The sequence below is a fragment of the Callorhinus ursinus genome, unplaced genomic scaffold (genome assembly GCF_003265705.2).
Source record: "Callorhinus ursinus isolate GAN/ISIS: 27379988/994484 unplaced genomic scaffold, GSC_fseal_2.0 scaffold1, whole genome shotgun sequence".
NCBI classification, from domain to species: Eukaryota; Metazoa; Chordata; class Mammalia; order Carnivora; family Otariidae; genus Callorhinus; species Callorhinus ursinus.
Genome location: NW_027397063.1, coordinates 79289028 through 79310698, shown reverse-complemented (window position 1 = coordinate 79310698; position 21671 = coordinate 79289028). Strand labels below are relative to the sequence as shown.

The following is a 21671-nucleotide window of genomic DNA, read 5'->3' as shown; positions in this document are numbered from 1 at the left end:
TAAAACAGCAAGTGTACTTGATGTGTCAAGGAGATGTACTAACAATTTTCTTTATAATTACCACTGACAATTAAAATAGCCCCCTAACAATTTCCAGATTTCCAAGTAAAAAAATTACCCTTCAAACTGACAATTTTATAATCAAAGTAAGTTGGAGAGTAAATGGACAATTATTAATAGCTTCTCAAGAAAGATCACATGCAAAAAAAGTAAGCTGTATCAAACAAAGCTGATACAGATTTTTTTCAAAAGGTAATAATGGACTATAAACGCCTGGCCCTCTCACAACAAGGTGAGGCTTGTTAAAGCAGATTGCCGGGCCTTGACCCCTATTCTTTTGGATCCAGCTGCTAGGCCTGGGGTGGAACCAAGGATCTGCATTTCTAACAGGGTACAAGGAGCCGCTGATGCTACCAGAGACCACAATTTGAGACCTACTCTACTATACAATCCTGAATCACACAGCAACATTCTTTTGAGAACAAAAGTTGTAATATTAATAATCCAAAAATCAACTGTCAAACATCATTAAACAAAATAGGTTATGTAATAAAATTAAGACACATCAGAGAAGCTTTTTTATCTTTTGGAGCGCTGTCTGCTCCAACTGGTACATGCTACTGTTAACATGCCCAAAAGCTATCTTTCAAGCCCTTGATCAGCTCTACTGCATCCATGAATCCTGCTCTCATTCTCCTAGCTGGAAATTACTGCTTACTCCTTTGACCTTAAGTCCTCACTTGTACCCCCATAAGATAATGATTGTCTGCTATATTATTTGTTCAGCTATCTGTATTCAAGACTTATCTCACCTATTAAAGTTTCATGGTAGCCAGCAACCATTTTTATATCCCTCAGAGCTCTTACCACAGACTCTCCAAAAATACTTAACAAAAATGTGTTCAGTAAATAATTAGAACCAATAACTTTCATTTCATCCCCGAAAAGAATGAAGACACAGTAACCAAGCTTTCACTGAGAAATGAAGTCAAAATCAAATCCTTTGTAAACAACATCATGTTAAGTTATAATATTTAACAATTTAGGTTCAGGTTTTTTAGCCATAAGAACACTGGATTGGGAGGTTCAAAACCTAGTTTCAATGGTAATTTATAATATAAGCTCTGAGTTGATCGATTAACTTACTCTGCTCATAAAACACATTCACAGTCCAAAACTAGGCTGTTTTAAACATTAATCTGCCATAGACAGATTACAATCAGTATGGGACCTGCTGCCCATGTATAATTATTTCTGTAATGTACTATTTACATTAAGATATCTGTTTCATGGCATGTATTAGACATGCTGCCCCGACATATCTATATAAAGATGCTCAATCTGCATACATAGTTGCTACGAACGTCCTTGAAAACAAGGTGTTACCACCACTACCACAAAATAGAGCAAAGAATTCAGCAACACTGTAAAAATGTCTTAAATTTTTCAGTATCATGAACTTTAATCCTTCTATGATATTTCTACACAATTCCATTATATTAGCTTTCATCTGTCTGCACATCCTTTACACAATGTCTAGTATATACTAAATAGGTTCTGAAGAAATACACAAAACCATTCTTGTCCCTTCATGATTTTGCATAGTCCCCCTCATAAAGCTCATGAGACTATTAAGATCCACATTTAGCAATTTAGGGAAGAAATGAGATCCAGAGTAGCTCCAAGAACTCAAGTCCTAAGTACATGAAAAACATACCATTTTTGTAGTTAATCGATGATGGACTCCAAGGTCAGAATGAATAAAGAGATCATTTTCTGAAACATATCAGGTCAATTTAAGGAGCTGGGGGGTGGGTTGTCTGTTTAAACGTATACTGGCAGTCCTCATTTTGTATGGTTATGTGGTCATAGAAATGACCATGTGAGATGAAACCAAGCAAAGTGACCTTAATCAGTGGGACCTGTTCCATGACCTTTAAAATTATCAAAACATTAAAAACTCTTATATAAGAAAGTATGGTAAAAACATAAAATATATTTTATATTATATAAAATTGTATATAAATATGTATTTACATATTATATAAAATTTTATTTTAAAAAATATTTAGTATACTGTAATTTTAAAATTAGAACCACTGTGAATTAAAGTGCTTTATCTCTTTGTAAATAACTTATCAAGTAGTTTGACAACATTTGTCTTCTCTCATGGTATAACTTATAATACAAAGCATCTTTTACATTTTATACACATTGGGGGATTGTCATATTCCTTTCTGAGTTGGGACCAGCTTCTAACATTTTAGTCCTTGCACTTTCAAAGGTCATGAATGTCTCTGAAAAAGTCCCATTAGTGTGAAGTTTTTTGCCAGCATCACTTCCTCTGGAATATCATCCTTTTCATCACAACCACTTTCCTCATTTGCCCATAAATTTGCTGAGTTCCTCTGACCGCATATCTAGAGTCTCTTGAACAGTGATAATATTTTCTTCTTATACCCCATTTATATTTGACTCATTTCAGTCAGCATTACCATTTTTCATTTCTTTGTTACACTTGCATCTTCACTGACATTGAAGTGAGATTTAAAAAATTGGATGATTAGAAAACCTAGACCTATTGAGGAAAACAATATAATGGTAGAAAAAAATTACATAACTTTTAAAAATCTTCATGTAGGGTGCCTGGGTGGCTCAGCTGGTTAAGTGTCTGTCTTTGGCTCAGGTCATGATCCCAGCGTCCTGGAATGGAGCCCCACATCAGGCTCCCTGCTCAGTGGGGAGCCTGCTTCTCCCTCTCCCTCTGCCCCTCCCCCTGCTCGTGCTCTCTCTCACACTCGCTCTCTCAAATAAGTAAAATTAAAAAAATAAATAAAAATCTTTATGTAGGAACCATCATAGGCCAAGTCAAAAGGCGTGACTAACTAGAAAATAGGTACAACTCCTATCCCATGTAAAGGGCTAACTTCCTTTATATAAAGAGATCCTAAGAAAATGATCATCCACTCATGGATACAGAAAAACAGCTTATAGAAAAAAAATTTTAAAGCTTGAAACATGAAAAGGCAATCAAAAAAAGCTTGAAACATGAAGATTCTCTCTTCGTAAGAGAAGTGCAAATTAAGATTTAACAGAACTTCCGATACAACTTGGATGAATTTTAAGATACAACACTGAGCAAAGAAACCATAAATAAGGACATATACTGTATGATTTCCAGGAACTATGAAAATAATTGATGATGTGAAGTCAGGATAACGGTTATCTTTCCAGAGGTTGAGAGTAATGACGGGGGTAGTGGTTACACAGGTGTGTTTAATTTGTAAAATTCATCAAGCTATATTTTGTGCCTTTTTATGTATTATGTCTGTTATATTACAATGAAAAGCAGATCTTTAAAAAAAAATACAAGATAGCATTTTTCCTCTACCAGTTTGGTAAAGTGCTTAAAAAAAAAGTGCTAGAACACCTTGTGGTGTTACACTTACATACTGCTGCTAGGAGTGTCCATTACTACTACCTCCATGGAGACAACCTGGCAGCGAAATGTTAGAATGCACATATCCTTTGATCCTAAAATCTCACTGTGGGGAATTCATTATTCAAAACATGCTTGCATACATACAAAATAACTTACATATAGTTACTCTTGCAGCATTCACAAAATAAATGAACAAACTACTATCCATTAACAGGAACCTGTTATAGTGACATATTATCCAGTCGGAAAAAGAGAATAAACTCTTCAGGCACTGATAAGGACATGATCACCATGATATACTGTTAGGTTAAAAGGAGAAAGGGGGGAAAATGGTAAAAAACTGTATATAATATTTGGGGGGGCGCTGAGAGAAAGCATTATAAATCTGCTTGTCTATAAGAATCTGGAAGGGCTGTATACAATAGTCTGGAAGGACACGTAAGACAATGTTAACACTGAACGCCCCAAGGAGAAGAACCAAGTGGCTGGGACTGGGCAGATATGAGATTTTTTTCACTGTATATACTTTTGTTAACATTTTAAACTTTGAGCCATGTAAGATGTTCAAATGTTCAAAACAAGGAGTTAAAAAATAATTACCTGAATGGGAAGCAAAATTAGAGACCCATAAAGAGATGATCAGAACCTAGATTTATAAAAATGCTTACCATCTCTCAGAGAAGTACAATCTAGAAATGTTTTAAAAGGCTAAAATATTTGGGATTTAGATAGACTGTAAAATGAGTTAAATTACTGAGGCTTATTGTGAGGTCAGAACACAGTAGCCAACAGAAAACTATATTTGAGAGAATATAAGATGCACACAACTTATCTGGAACATCAGGAGCATCCACCTCAAGATATCTATTTGACTACTTAATATGAATTCAGTAAAAGAGATAAGAGAGTTCTAAATACTTAAGTACAAAAGGAAACAGAGAAGTAAGACTAAGCACCAGATCAGCAAGCTGTAAGGGGCAGGACTTTGACTTTTTTCTCATCTATATTTCTGCTATATGTTGAAAAGTTATCTCCCTAGCATTCACTAAAAGGTACTTGCCATCTTCTACTTCTACTGTGTGGTATAATGAGAAAACTCTGGTTTTGGAGCTCTAATGACCTAGGTCCACATCTACCTGTTCCATGTTATTACTAAGAACAGCCCTGAGCCTATAAAGCCCTGAGGCTTAACTTTTGAGCCTCAGGTTATATTTTTTTAAAATAGGGACATTACTGTCTACCTTGTGGTGTCCTCATAAGGATTACAAATAACGTATGTTAAAAAAAACAACAACTACTTAGGGGGCGCCTGGGTGGCTCAGTGGATTAAGCATCCGACTCCTGATTTTGGCTCAGGTCATGATCTCAGGGTAGGGAGATGAAGCCCCACATCAGGGTCCGAGTCGGCCATGGAACCTGCTTAAGAGTCTCCCTCTGCCCCGCCCCTCCCCACCCCCACGCGTGAATGTGCGCACTTTCTCTCTCTCTCTCAAAACAAAAAACTTAGCACAATTTCTGGTGAATCAAAAAAAGGTAGCTTTAATTGCCTTACCTGCCTGTAAAAATACAACAAATTTTTTTATGGGAGACAGTTGAGAGAGATAATTTTTTGTTTGTCCAACTCTCTTTCTCAAAGACACATGGCAGGGGCGCCTGGGTGGCTCAGTCAGGGGAGCTCAGCGGGGAGCCTGCTTGTCCCTCTCCCTCTGCCCTACCCCCTGCTCATGTTCGCTCTCCTTCTCAAATAAAATCTTTTTTAAAAAAAAGACACACGGCAAAATACACAAAAAAGGGAAACTATCTAATCTGCCTAATCATAAAGACCCTTACAAGGGAGTCAAGGAAAGATGAAGGAATAACAAGAAGGGGAACATCCACTGTGTCCTGACTTCAACAATGCATAAAGTACCTGGTCCTTACAAATCTAAAAGTTGAAAGAAAAGAAAAAAGAAAAAAAGAAAAAGACCTAAATGGGAAAAATACTTTAGGACATTGTGAATATCCATTGTTAAATCTTACACACATTAAACAAAACCATTCATCTCTTCCAACACAGACAAGATTCCTACTCTACTGGCATTTACATTTTAGTGGAAGAAAAACAAACTCGTAAGCAAAAAGCACTCAGAGTAAACTCCAGCAGGCCTGGAATTTGGCCTGAGTCAACTGTTGAGATAAAAGAGGTACCTTCATGACACTGACGCCTAGTCAAAGCACAACACACGCTGATTAACAATGATGCCTAGAAACCATGGGTCCAATGAGTTTTGGGCTGTTTGTACCTGCTTGTCAGCACTGTTCGTGGTTAACAGTGAGACTGAGGGCTTGCACCTGGTTCTGCTGACCCCCAGAGGACTCTGCCAAAACCCTATGTGGCCAGCAGGACATAAGAAGTCCCAGGTGAGACTCCACTGTGAGCTCCTTGGTTTCATAGTGCTTCTTGCACACATCAGTGATCCTGGTCTGCTAGAGAAAACACGGCCAGTATGACCCCACTTGAGGGAAGACAAGCTGGAGTCCACACTTAACCTCTGCAGGTCCACTGCTAGGAGGCAACCTTTGGTTGTGATGTGTCACCTTACTTCAAGGCACTTGCTGTACTGTACATCCTTTTTCAGCAATAAATTAGACTGACTGGCACTGTTTTAGGGTCCTGTGAGTCTCCTTTAGCAACCAAACCCTACCTCCCTGCCACTGTTAGCAGAACAAGTTAAAAAAAAAAAAAAATTGTAAGTAACTGCTATGGAGAAAATAAAACAGAATAATCTGATAGTGAAAAAATATACAGACAATGGGATTACGAAAGATAGCCAGGAAAGAAGGAAGGGACATTATGAGCTGAGGTACAAATGAGAAGAATCCAAGCAAGTGCCAACCAAAAATAAGACAATTCCAAGCAAGTATACACGCTCTGAGGGGCAAACAAGTTTAACTGGATCAAAAGATAAGTATGGCTAGAGAGGGGTAAGCAAGGGACAAACAGCAGAAAATTAAATCGAGAAGTAGATGGTACGATCAGAGAGAGCCTTAAAAATCTGGATTTCAACTAATTTGATAGCTTTCCAACTGGCCTTGCTGCCTCTATCTCCTCACACAGCCATTCGCCCTAATTCCAACCTTTCTAATGCCTCTACACACTCTGGAAGGTCAATATGGTCATATTAGTTCACAGCTTAAGTGAATCAAAAATCCCTGGGACGGCATTATCTTTACTATCTCTCTCTTCTCATATCACATTTCAAAATATGTGCCCTAAGTCCTAGTTACATACTGTTCTAAAGTTCTGTTTACTTTTTAAGCCAGACGTGTGTCCACTAACACACTACACAGGATAATGATTAAGGACCGAACATGTTGTCTTTCTGGAGTTTGAATAAAAGCATACAGCCCTCCACAAACATAACATACAGTTACACTGCACTGGACATGATGGTTTTGGCTGCCAGTACCCAGTCTCCCTTCTGGAGCAGCACTCGAATTCTGCTTTAGAGGAACCGCACAGCTTCTCCCACAGAATCTTGGTTGCAATTTAAATCAGAGTGCCTTCTCCTCCTCTGGCCAAAGGATTGAAACATAACTCAAGTGAGAGAAATCAGACTCCCTCCCAAATATCTGAACGTAAAGAGAAAAACCATAAAGGAAAATAATTTGAACTGATTATTAACCACTGCCAAGTCAGCTGATTCCTATGTCCTAGATCCTTGTTCATTTCTGTTTCACTTTGGTGAACCACCACTTTCCTCTTTTTAGCTTCAGTATCGAGTCTACTTCTGTTGCTTAAAACCAAAAAACAAGGAGTCAAGAAACCAAGACTGTGACAGAGGCCAGCAGACACTCCAGGAGAAATCACAAATAAAGAACCGTAGAAGAACCTGACCTAGTCAGAGAGGGAACTGAGTTATAATAACAGAACAATGGACGTGGAGACCTAGTCTTACTGCTACTGGAGGAAAACACATGAGAATTCTGTTATATTGCAGAAGATGTGCCAATTATCCATGAAGTCAGAAAATGAAATCAGTTATGGTCAAAACAGAACTGCAATTCTCTGAAACATCTATCTCTGCAGCTTTAAATAATTCCTGTTTTTCCTTATCTCCTTTATGTATTCTTAAGGTAACACCCCATATAGCTAGAGGTATTTTGAGGGATCCTGTTCCTTGAAACTTTAAAAATAAAGGCATATCTGTACTTGCCCAACTCTAATTTCCTCCATTAGGTTAGTATGCTCCTTATATACTCTACTAACATCCTTCTCACCAGTAAGGCAGTTATGTCTAGTGTCTCTGTATTAATAAAATGTTATCTACCTCCCTAAAGGCAAGAACATTTGAATCTCAGTGCCTGCTCCATATGACAGGTGGTGTATATATAGTAAAAATAACAAAGATAATAAAACCTGATTTTTAAACATCTACTATTATCCCTAGCACTGCTAAACACTTTGCATTTATTTTTAAACCTCATAATCAAGTTAACTAGATATTATTATTCCCATTTTACACTTGCAAAAACAGACTCCAAGAAGGAAACTACCCAAGACCATAAAGCTAGAACCACCTAGGCATCCTGAATCCAAATCCCTCCATTTTCCCCACTATTCTAACAGATGAAGATCTAAATCAGGGGTTTTCAAACTGCAGGTCACAACCTATTAGTGGATCATGAAATAAAGTTAGTGGACCATACCCCTGATGCTAATGAAATAGGCAATGTAAGTATCACATGAAGGGCAAATACTGTTCCATGAAACTCTAATTTCAGTGTCATCTACACACATGTACAGGGCTGCAATGTAAATGCACGTCTTAATGTGGACTACAGATCAAAAAAGTCTGAGAGCCACGGACATAAGCACTGTCTTTATTACAGTTGTATGCACTGACCTATCGTCTCAATTTTTCATCAAAGGCCTAATGTTTAAAAGCATTTAGGCAGTAAAACCCTTCACCTAATATCCTCAAGACATTACAAAAGCAAAACACAAAAAAAGCAAACAAGGTTTACGAGGTGGTAAGTGAAAAGGTATCTGGACATAAGTACCATGTTTCTCCCCCTCCAGCAAAGTTTATGCTAAAAACTGCACTACACATCCATATAAGATGGTAAAGAACAAAAATGAGTTAGCTGTTCTTTCACTCTCTTCCCCCAGGCTTTTACCAAATCATTTTCAAAAATGTTTCTTTGCTTTGCTATGCTCCACTAGAGGTAACAACCCAATTTTATCAGTTTTCTGACCATTTTTATGAGTGATTGAATAACTATTATCCTATGTATATTGTCTCCTAAAAAAAGATGGCTTCACTCACACATACAACCTTATGTAAAAAAAAAAAAAAAAAAAACAACACTCAGAAGGTGATGACCAGCAATGTCACTATGGTTATGCATGCTTTCTTCCACAAGAAGCCCTATGCCCAGGGAACAGCAGTGAGCATCATGGCATAGACTAAAAATTAAAACATTTTTTGTTACTGGGGGGGAAAAAGATTTAATAATTCTTCTAAGGCACAAAAGAAGAAAAAATGTGTTTGAGAATTTATCTACCTTTTAAAATCAGTCACAAATTAGTCAATTATAGCTCAAGGTAGCAGACTAAATAAATTTATCTTTCTCTCCTCCTTCCCAAGGCCCCCCCGAAAGAGCAGGAAAAAGATTTAAATTAAAATGAAATGACAGCACTGTGGCAAAACAAGAAAAGATGTCACTGAATAATCATAAATTTTAAGGAAATCTGGCCAGATAGAAAGTAGGAAAGACTGGATTAACAGGAAAAAAAGAGGAAATCACATACATGACACCAAAATCTTTTCAAGGACATGCCAGAGAAGTTCCAAGTTATAATCAAGCTGATCACAACTACGAGGAGGAAGAAATAACTAGGGTTCTTCATTAGGGTGCTGCATTACCTTACTATGGATAGATGACTCCCCCTCTTCCTCTGACTTGCAATCAGAGACATGGTGGTGGCACCTTTTGCCTTTAGGATAAGCCCAAAGAACTCATCTCTATGAAGTAGGCGTTTCTGCCTAGGTCAGTCTTACCCTGAGCGTAGCCAGGCTTGAGAGAAAGGCAAAGCAGCAAGACGGCAGGCACACCAGACCTCCAACACAAAAGGGAGATACTTAAGGGGGCTGAGGGATGAGGTGAAGAAAGAGGGGGAAAGGGATCAATTTCTTAATACCAGTTCAGTGAAATCTATCAAAGCACTCCCCACCTGCAGTATTTACAGACACTATAATCATCCAAGTGACACCTCATACCCCCTGCCCCCCGCTGGAAGGAGGCCTGGTCCACTGGTCCACACCTAATCCAACGTCACAGAACCCACCACACCCAAACTCCCATTCATGATGGAGGCCTGGAGGAGCACTACATACTGCAGCAGACACTTCAACTGCCAATACTAACCAAGATTCACCCAACATGTGGAGAAACCTAACAGAAGGAAATGGAACAAAACAAACAGAACTGTTAACAGAGAAAACACAAATCCAGGAGAAAATGGGCATGACTAAACACCACATTATTTATAATATAACGCTGAAGCAATTTACCTTCCTTCCAAGGTAAAGCAAAGCAAAAACAAAACAAAACACAAAAGAAAGAAAAAGAAAGACAAAACCCCTACAAAAAAAAAGGTAAAATGTGTAAGAAAAAATTAAATATGAATTAAGATCTAGGGGGTCCAAGATCCACTTACACAAAGCACCCAAAAGTGGAGAACAGAGGTGGAGGGAAATTAATTTTCAAAAGGGGGTGGTGGGTTGGGGGAAACGTGGTAAACTTTCCAAGAGGTAAAGATTCAGTCATCAGTGTGCCTGGATGGCTCAGCTGGTTGAGCGACTGCCTTCGGCTCAGGTCATGATCCTGGAGTCCCGGGATCGAATCCCACATCAGGCTCCCTGCTCGGCAGGGAGTCTGCTTCTCCCCCTGACCCTCCCCCCTCTCATGCTCGCTCGCTCTCTCTCTCCCTCATTCTCTCTCAAATAAATAAAATCTTAAAAAAAAATTCAGTCATCAAAGTGAAAAGATTCAACAAAACAAAAACAAGGTAACAAATGAAAAAAAGACCCATAACTAGACAGACTCATGCTAGTAAAATTCCAGAATACCAAGAAAGCTGCCAAAGAGAAAAAGAAACTAACATTCATCTTCTCATGAGAAACACTGGATGCTAGGAGACAGCAGAGCAGTGTCCTCCAAGTTCCAGGAAAAAAAATATGTTGAAACTAGATTCCTATAACCCAGAGCTTCCCCACCATGTATGCTACAAATAAACAGGTTACCAGCGACCTCTGCTGCAAGCAGCTTCACCCCCCAAATAGTATCAATTTCTATATACATGACATAAAGGAAAAGCAAAGCATTGCTCTCCCTAGTCAGATTTGCCATCAAGAGTCAAAATAAAGACGTTTTCAGACACCAAAAAATTTAAGTTTTACTTAAATGAGAAAACAAAAGAGGATACTCTTATCATTGACAGTGGGAGATTCTCCCTGAAGTGTGATAACAGTATGATTTTCCTTTCTCTAAATATTATACAGTAAATAACCACAAAAATTACTAATTCTTTTTTAGTTTCTGAAAACATCCTATAGCAAAAAAGGAGGTACAGAACTAAGTAGCTGCAAAGTCCAATCTATACTCTGTAGTAATATTTAAAAAGCTGGAAAGAGGAAGTATAAGGAAGAGTAAATGCACTAATATCCTCAAAACTTTCATATTAGATGTGCCTCGTGGTTAATATATCAAGAAATAAGAATCTTTAGTATATTAAGTTACTACAGCAAACAAAGCCTGCCTCCAGGAAATAAGACTGGGAGGAAATAAGGAAAAAGAAAAGAAGAAAGATATTCTTAGTTTTCTTCACATCATTCTGTACTGTTTGGAGCTTTTTCTACCACATGTATGCATTACTTTTAAATTTAAAATCTGATTTCTAAAAAGTATGGTACAAAAAAAATTAGATAGTACTTAAGATATATATTTATGTGAAATATCCACAATATACAGAACAGTATGCATAGGATCTCAACTACTACTAAACTCTACTAAACTGTAAATGTAAATAAGTCATATTATATGGTTTTTACATATTTCATATATTTATTTGAATTGTATACATATGAAAGAACATACACAAAACTGTATAAATAACAGCTGTCTTTGGTGAATGAGATCAAACACAGCTTTTTTTTTTTTTTTGGGGGAGAGAGAGAGTGTGTGTAGGGGAGGGAGAGAGGGAATCTTTTTTTTTTTTTTTTAAAGATTTTATTTATTTATTTGAGAGAGAGAGAGACAGAGCGCACGAGAGGGAAGAGGGTCAGAGGGAGAAGCAGACTCCCCGCTGAGCAGGGAGCCCGATGTGGGACTCGATCCCAGGACTCCAGGATCATGACCTGAGCCGAAGGCAGTCGCTTAACCCAACTGAGCCATCCAGGCGCCCGAGAGAGGGAATCTTAAGCAGGCTTCACACCCAGCAGGAGCCAGGCACAGGCTCGATCTCACAACCCTGACAGCACGAGCTGAGCTGAAATCAAGAGTCGGATGCTTAACCAACTGAGCCACCCAGGCGCCCCAAACTGACAATTTTTACCCGTTGCTTCACAATATACATCTGTTCTACTTAGTTTTAGCACATTCATTTTTGTAATACATATGTGACATATAAAAGATAAACCACTGTTGGAAAAAAAGCAGGGTCTCCAAGAGGTATGTGCACACCTGTGTCCATAGCAGCATTGTTCACAATAGCCAAATTGTGGAAGCAACCCAAATGTCCATCGAAGGATGAATGGAAAAACAAACTGTCGTCTATACATATAGTGGAATATTATTCAGCCTTAAAAAGGAAACGGACACATGCTACAACATAGACAAACCTTGAGGGTATAATGCTAAGTGAAAGAAGCCAGTCACAGACAAATACTGTAAGGCCACTTATATGAGGTATCTAGTGTACTCTAAGTCACAAAAAGTAGAATGGTAGTTGCCAGGAAATGGAGGGAGAGGGAAATGGAGTTGTTTAATGAGTACAAAGATAAAGAGTTCTGGAGATTGGTTGTACAACCATGTGAATATAGTCAACACAACTGAACAATTAGGTTATATGTATTTTAACACAATTTAAAGCTTAAAAAGTGAAAAAATTAAACTATAAAGGATAAATTAAAATGAAAAATTGTAGCATCTGGGGAGACAATGTCAATCCTCATTATTCATGGATCTCATATTTGTGAAATCTGCCTACTTGCTAAAATTTCTATGTGACCACAAAATTAGTATTTGTAGTGCCTTTGCAGTCTTCAGACTTGTACAGAACAGCAAAAAACCGGAGTTGCTTATTGTGCACATACCCAGCAAATAACATGGCATTCTGCTTTCTTGTTTCAGCTCTCATTCTATAAACAAATGTCCTTTGTGTGGTACATTTAGTGCCAAATTTCTGTATTTTGTGCTTTTTTGCTGGTGACTTTACTATTTACTATTTTTTCAGCACCAAGCATAGTGCTAAAGTTTTGTCTAGTGTCCCTGGCTATGTGACATGCCTTAGGGAGAAAATGTGTGAGAGATGGGCTCCGTTCCTGGAGAAGTTATAATGCTGTTGGCCATGAAGGCAATGTTAATGAATCAACAATACATATAAAATAAGAGGTCTTTAAACAGAAACACATAAAACAAGGTTATTATTGATCAGTTGATGAAAATGTTGTGACCAGAGACTCACAGGAACCTCATTCCGCATTTCCCCTAGGAGGTTCATTATGTGCTAATTCAGTGTTCACAACTTCAAAAACATAACTACTGCAAATAATGAGAATCTACTGTACTGATCTATAAACTTTTTAAAAAGGAAAAATATTACATACAAAAAATACTAACATGTCACTCCCTCCAATTTACCTTTAATGTATTTTTTTTTTTTTTTAAAGATTTTATTTATTTATTCGAGAGAGAGAGAGGATGAGAGATAGCACGAGAGGGAAGAGGGTCAGAGGGAGAGGCAGACTCCCCGCCGAGCAGGGAGCCCGACGCGGGACTCGATCCCGGGACTCCAGGATCATGACCTGAGCCGAAGGCAGCCGCTCAACCAACTGAGCCACCCAGGCGCCCTACCTTTAATGTATTTTTAAAAATTTTAATGGCCAATGAAGTTTTTTGGTTTTTTATAATACATGAAGTATGAGGGGAAGGGTATTTATTTCTAAATGAAAAAATAAATGTCAGCTAATCTTTGGGAATACTTATGATGTGGCAGACACTATTCTAAGCACTTACGTGTGAGAAGTGCTTAGCTCAGTGCACGCACACAGTAAAAGTTGAATAAAATATTGGTTAACATTATTTATATCACTAAATTCTGAAATCACTGAGGTGATGAGCAAACCTTCAAGGTAATGGGAATCTGAGAATGTTACCTAATCTAGTTGAGTTTGAATGCAATAAGGAAACAATCATATATAAGATGGGCTTCTGATAGTTTTTTCGGACTATGGCAAAATTAAATTACCAACTGCGGTCATCTGTAATAAAGTGCCTTTAAAACAAGGCTTCGGGAACCAAGTGGAGACAGCAGTGGAAAGCTACGGAAGACACAAGGCGGGTACACAGGACAGCAGAGGAGGACACTGCTTCTAGCTGGAGAGTTCAAGAACAGGAAGCGCCATACTCAGTGCCAACTGTCGAGTCAAGGCACGGACAGAGAACAAGGCAGTTACGGAGCGTGGAACAAAAGAATTTTTCTCCTATCTCAGAGTAAGGGTCAGCAAATGTTTTTTCTGTAAAGGGTCAGATTGGACATTATTTTAAGGCCCTAAGGTCTCTACCTCAACTACCCAACTCTGCTGCTATGAAGTGAGAGCAGCCATAAACTACCAAACACTGTGGCTGTGCTCCAGGAGATCCTTACACAGTACGGGAAAATCTGAACTTCATATAATTTTCACTGACAATATTATCATCCTTTATTTTTTTTTAATCAATTAAAAATGTGGAAAAACATTTTTAGCTTTGTGGAAAAACAAAAACAAGTGCAGGCCACATTTGGCCTGTAGGCTGTAGGTTGCCATCCCTTCTCTCGCGTTGTCGTGACCAAAATGCATAGTCTGATTTTGCTGACTGCTTAATTACAACATCAAGTGGTACCAAACAAGGTTAAAGAAGCAGGAACCTAGTGGTTATCAAACTGGTTAGAATTGCGGAAAGTCCCTAAAATCATATTAGGACATCCCACCGTTATCCTGTAAGATCTGTACTAGAGGTAGAGAAATTACAACATGCAGCCTAAATATGAGCCCCCATGGTTTTGAAAATAAAGTTTTATGCAAAAAGACATGCCCATTTATGTATTATATGGCTGCTGTGGCACTACAATGGCTGGGTTGGACAGTTTTTTCAGAGACTACAGCACACAAACGCTAAAACATTTCGTATGTGGGCACCCACTGAAAAAGTTTGCTGATCCGCAACCTACATAAATAAACAACTCTAGATATGGCACACGGAGGGTGACAGAGGGGACACAAGCCACCAAACAGAAAATCACAGCCTCTCAAAGTTCCTAGACCCAGAGCCTCTAGAATGAAGGTAAGGCAAAGTACCCTTTAGACACAAGTACTGTTTATTTTCCTCTTGGCTTTCCACAAAAGAACAACAGCCACTTATCAGGGTAACCATGCACCTGGGAAAGGGAAATACACTGACCTTTTTGGGACTATAAAATCTAACTCTTAAACTAATTCCTGAGGACCTCTTAGATAGCACCACTGCGATGTATGTGTCAGAATAAGGGATTATAGTATTCATATAGTGTACCAAGTTTTGGCCCAAGCCCATTTATCAGAGAGCAGATCAATCCCCCCATCTTAGGTTATTTCTCCAGGTGCTGAAAATGTAACTGAAAAAGGTAGTCCCAGCTGACTACCAACTCACAAAATCCCACAATGATGTCAGGATAGGTGGAATAGTGGGGTAATACTGGATCAGGAAAGTTCGGACATAAATCCCTGAAGCACTCCCTCCAAACAAAACACTACATTCCTGGGGGAATTATCAAAGAATTACAAGATGCAAGGGTTGCAATCTCTAGCAGATATTCATTTAATATAACTGTTTGGCTAATGCGGAACACACCAACTGTTCATACAGAATAACTGTATTCTAAACTTAATGACTACAAGCACAGCTGGTAATCCAAATTTGATCTCTAGCATAGTACCTGATATGCAGCTACAGTTCTGACAAATGGTTCCTCCATTTCTACAAATAGAACTTCAGAAGCAATCTGCTTTCATTTGGGTGGGACAGCAGTACATATTCACTATTCTGCCTGAAGCAAAGTCAAGTTTCTAGCTTTCATATGACCTTCTTTCACCACCCCACTGCACATCACACTGGTCCACTACACTGATAAAATTAAGTCAGTAAGACCTTGTGAAATAGCAGTACTCTAGATGTCTTAATACGACATGTATGAAAAGACCAATAAAAAAAGGCCCAAGAAAAAAATAGGGTCCTGCCACCACTACTTAGTTCTAGGAGCCAATGGAGTGTGGCAAATCAGAATATCCCCTCCAAAATAAAAAGCCTACACTTCCTACAACAAAGAAAGAAGGAGAAAGCTCGGTGGGCCTCACCGGAAACAACATATACCAATATACATGCACGTCTCTATTTACTGAGTGATCTGAAATCCAGCAGTTTTAAGTATGGCCCAGAGGAAGAGAAAAATTCTCTAGCCAATCTAGGATGCAAGTACAAGTAGCTATGCCATATGACCATAATGAACTCTGGCTGCAACGGTGCTCAAATTGTCAACAGATCAGTGCCACAAGGAGCTATTAGCAAAACCCTCTAGGAGAATCAGAGCATAAACCGCTAAGAGTTTCTACGGCAAAACCATTCTTCATCATCAAACCAAGACTGTCTTTTGAAAATAATCCTTGTACTTTTTATACTGGTAGAGAATGACCATCTAGGCACAGGTAACTACAAAACTTGAGTTGCCAGCAATAATTATCATCTGATCCCCAAAGTCAAAGCTGATGTGACAGAAATACTCCATCAAGTGGTTGTAGTGTATACAGAACAAGATTCAGGGTGCTTGTGAAGCATGAGCAGATGGTTCACATTCTCAGTGTGCCTACTCCTCATGCACTGCTATTTCTACCTCAAAGAAGGCCTTTCTACTACATAGGAGATGCTCTATGATTAGCTAATTGAGAGAAAAAAAAATATGAGCCTGGGTTACACATGACTCTGCATTACATGCTGGTTATCACCCAAAAATGGATTCTTTCAACCATACTCCTGCCCCATCTGAAGTAGGTCTTAAGGAAAGTTTAAAAAAAAAAAAAAAAAAAAAAGAAAGAGACCCTCCCACTGGGTAATACATCTCAGAGTCCACATTATCGAGCAAGGGAAACACAGTGAGATTCATATTAATTCTTAAATGGGGAATATTGATATGGCTAGATTTCCAGGTCAGGTCCTTACATGAAACAGGTATGCAGAATAACTTAAGGAAGAGAAGTATGGATGCGTGGACTGACCAAGTGTGAAAATATTTCTGTCCCATGTGAAGGCTCACCAAAAGTCGCTGTTATAAAGGAGATTTCCATAATCATGTGGAATCATGCAAGACACAATAATCCATTTTTTGGAAGCCAGTCAAAATCTTTCCCCAGTAACCTCAATGCCTAATTAATGTCCTCACAAAAAAGAACAGTCATAAATAACAAAACAGTCAACAAATAGTACCAATTTGTATTTCTCAAGAAGAATGACTTAACTTACTGCCAATGTGCTAGCTCTCTCTAGGTTATGATGTAACAAACAATCCCTTTCATTTACAACATTTACATTTGCAACAGTTCTTAAACGTTTTGGGCTTATAACCCCTTTATACTCTTAAAAATTGAGGATCTCAAAAAACTTTGGTTTATGAGAATTATAGCTACATGTACTGTATTAGAAATTAAAACGAAGAATCTTTAAAATGCGTATCTTTAAGTTATTAATTCATTTTAAAAATAAGCCAATTACATGTTAATATAAATTTATTTTAAAATCAACATTTTCCAAAAGAATAAAGTAATAAAATTCTAAAAAAAAAAAAGTATACATTTTTACAAATCTCTTTAAGGTCTGCCTTAAGAGAAGATATTGGGTCATCCTACCTGTTTCTGCATCCAATCAGCTGCAATGTGTCATTTTGATTGAACTATGTATGAAGGAAATCCAACCTCAATCTCAAAAGATACGCAGCTGAAAAAGGAAGGAATATTTCATGGCTTTTTCAAATAGTTATGAATATTATTTGATTCTATACCAAAACTCAACAAGTGATAGTGAACTGAAAATTCACTGAAGTGTGAAATCTTCAACCCCATCAATGAACTTTTCATATTTGTTACATTAAAATCCAATGGTTTGGCAGTATGAATGGATTTTTTACTCATGCATTAATCTGTAACATCATTCATTCATCAATCATAAATAGTGGTCCACTGAGTTAGGTAGATCTCCCAAATGCTGGCATTTCATTATATAGCACCAAGATTTCTTCTAAATTATATTCACGACTATCATTACCAAGCTCATCAGAAAAAGCCTAACTACCTGGAAACTGTCAAGTTTACATCATCTGATAATCTTCCAAAATTCTAATTTTCACTTGAAATTTCAGATTTTATCACTAGCAACAAATACTGCCAGTTCTTTTCCTCGATGTAAAATGCTTACTTTGTTCACTCAAGAAAACATAGGTCAAATGCTCATGTTAGAATAACGTTAGTGAATCACTGTTTCAAGTGAAAATGATACTCCATTAGTTCAGTCCACAACTCAAATAATTTCACAAGTACTTTTCTCTGTGACAATCATCACACTTCAGCATGCAGAAGTGCTTCCTGTACTTTTCCTGTTTCATCAGAAAGACTTATTAAAAAAAAAAGTACAAACTAAGGATCAAGATGTTTTTCAATTAATAACTTTTACTGCTTCAAAGACATTAAATAAAACTTTTTTGTTTACTATAAAAATGTGGTGATAAATAATACAATATGAAGCAACTGCACTGATTTTTCCTAAGGCACCAGCAGTTTTCCACACTCACCCATAATGCAAGGTCAAGACCATTAAAAAGGCACCTAAGTATTATTACTAAAACAGTTTTAACCCTTAACGGGTCTTGGGTTCAATAAACACTTTGGGGAGCCTGGGTGGCTCAGTCGTTGAGCGTCTGCCTTCAGCTCAGGTCATGGTCCCGGGGTCCTGGGATCGAGTCCCGCAACGGGCTCCCTGCTCAGCGGGAAGCCTGCTTCTCCCTCTCCCACCCTCCCTGCTTGTGCTCCTGCTCTCTCTCTCCGTCAAATAGATAATTTTAAAAAATAAAAAAATAAACACTTTGAGAACTGTTTTACAAGAACAAAAAGGTATGTCTCATTTTTGTTCTGTTGGCTTTGGGTTGGCTACAGATGCCTTCCTCATCCTGGGATCATGGCAAAAGAATGAGTCTTTAACTGGCACCTGTTTTTCTTGCGGCAGAGGAAAATAAACAAAAATCAATTCACAAAATGGCTCCTAAAGCTTCTGCTTAGACATAACATATACCACTTCTCATCTTCTATTAACCAAAGCAAGTCCCATGGCTAAGCCTGGTGTCAACGGGAAGTAGTACTCCTCCCACAGGTAGGAACTCTGCCGAGAACAGCCCACTAAAGAAGAGAAGCAAATATTTTTAGATAATACAACCTACCATAAGCAGTAACTATGAGTCCCTCTCACCTCCACACCAAGGAGTACGTTATTCCACAGTGGACAATAGCCACCTAGTAGTAGGAAGCAGAGAACACTCAGGATCGTTCCATCATGAAAGAGCTTATCTCCATGAAATAGACACTGGTGTTTATAAATAATCTTATACCAGCTACAATGGAAACAAGTCCATTATTTATAACCTTCTGGTTTTGAGGGGAGAGTAAGTTTTAGTCTCTAAATAACCAACTCACACACCAATTTAGAAAACAAACCTTTCATTTAAATTATAGTTTTTAGGAAAGAGCTTGTTATAGTTGTTTGAAGTTTAAGTACAACTGGAGGTACACATGCTAATGGGGGACAATTACATGTCTACTGTTGTGGACATCCATCATATTACTACTAAAAATTTAAACAGACTTAATTTGTGGATATTTCTACATTTTGTGGTCTACCACCTAATGAATTAATGAAATTTCTAAATTACTAATACCGTTTCTCATGTAAAAAATATAACTTAAAATTCCCAAAGAAATGTAGTATATTATTCTATTTCTAAAATATAAACCTCGAAGAAACTTCGACATGGAAGTAAGCAATGAGTAGAATTTCCATTTTTGCTCATGACCAAAGCAACAGACATATTTGGTTTTTGATGGTGGCAGCAGCAAACCAAGAGTTCCTATCACTGAAAAAGCACCAGAGCCAACAGTAATAGCACCTGTAATCAAGTTGAGTATCTAGCATTTACTGCTCAGCATCAGTGACTTACTCAAATCTAGCTCTGCTGTATGGCTTTAGAAATGTTCCCAGAAGCTTGGACTCAAGTCTGTATCTCTAGCATTTCCCAATGACCCTAGAAGCTACTAATATTCTTTAATAATTCCCTACTCTGTTTATAATAGCCTGGGTGGGTTGTTGTTTATAATAAAGAACTGTAATTTGCAATATTTATATTATTCTCATTTTATATATAAGAAAACTAAGGCTTAAGATAGCTAGCTAATACGCTGATAACAGGTTCCTAAGATCTGAAAGCTTATTTTACTAATCTCATATTCTACTAATTCCATAATTAATTACTTAAATAGTATAAGACAGCAATCGAAAACAAACTTAACATCATTCTTCTAAAAACTATGGCCCATGGGCCAAATTCCAACTGCTTTCTGTACAACCCACAAGCTAAGAATAGGTTTTACATTCTTAAATGGTTGGGGAGGGAGAAGAATGTAAAAATCGTATGAACTTAAAATTTCAGTGTCTAGCGTAAGTAAAATGTTACTGCCCATTCATTTACATATTGTCTATGGTAACGACAAACAAGCTGACTTGAGTGGTTACCTAAAATATTTACTATCTGACCCTTTACGGAAGAAACAGTATGCCAACTTTTGCTCTAAAATTATTCTAAATAACTGAGGAAATGCCAACGTAGGCAAATCTCCAAGCAGGAATATATGTACTTCTATCACCTTTGATTACCTACTTTGAGAACATGAGACCTGTGGCACACTGCACAATTTACCCCATAATTAAAGTTAAACCAGAAAGTCCCATTTTTTTCTCACCTACCTCTACCATTGCAAGGGTAAACATTAGACTAGAAGTCAGTGTCACAAAGGCTACTTTCAGGACAATCAGAATGCATGTAACCAAGAGACAGATGTGCCTGACTATTCATCTCCTTTAGAAATTGGAGGAAAAAAAAAATCGCAAGGCAGATTTTTAAAAACTAACTGAATTTTCTTTTTGAGGGGTAGGAGGATGAGAGAATAGGATTCAAGAATTCAGAAGAGGAAAAATAAGTGTAGTGTCAAAGGGGTTGACACTTTAAGCAGGGTATAGTCCTCAAGGCAAAATGAGTCAGAAGAAGAGAAAACTCACGAATGGCCCATGCAGCTGTTAAGTAATGCTCATAGCAGGGTGCCTTGTCTGCATACCAAAACCCAGGGCTCAAAAGTCACTAGGGTCACTCAAATTGAAAACTGACCAGTCCCTGATTCTTTCTTCCTTTTTCAGCAACTACAGTTACCTAGCAAAAAAAAAAAAAATAATAACTAATAATTTGACCCTTTAAAGATTCTGACACTGTTTTTCCCTCCCATATAGTTCAGTGTTTTAGAAAAAAAAAAAATCTCCCATTTACTGGTAGTATTCCCACCTCTATCTGATATCCACAACCTCCACAAGGACTGGCTCTGTGTGCAAAAACACAGACCATATATAAGTCTTTGTTCCAGTGCCATGAGGAAAGCAACCAACAAAGTAATTGTGTAAGGATTCTTCTACATAATCACAGTTAAAATAGGCTGACAGTGGAGTAGAGAAAGGTATTAATTAATGAGCAACACTCAAGCTTTTACATTACCTTCATTTAAAAATGAGAACACAATATTGAAGGAACCTGTGAGAATCTCCATTTGATCTCACTGTATAATGCAAGTCCACCACCGATGAAAGACTC

At 37.8% G+C, this 21671-nt stretch overlaps 1 protein-coding gene across 12 annotated transcripts in view; it reads right to left on the bottom strand.

The window, feature by feature from the left end:
- The window catches only part of TBL1XR1 (TBL1X/Y related 1), a 173331-nt gene that overhangs the window by 115852 nt on the left and 35808 nt on the right, over positions 1-21671 (bottom strand). For 6 of the 12 annotated variants that reach the window (XM_025878604.2, XM_073897059.1, XM_025878586.2 and 3 more), the window contains exon 2: positions 17623-17710. The exons of 5 other annotated variants lie outside the window; for them this stretch is intronic. The gene's annotated coding sequence lies outside the window, so the exon portion shown is untranslated. Of the gene's footprint in view, positions 1-17622; positions 17711-19202; positions 19276-21671 lie in introns of all 12 variants that reach the window. One more of the 12 variants, XM_073897046.1, reaches the window with a different exon arrangement.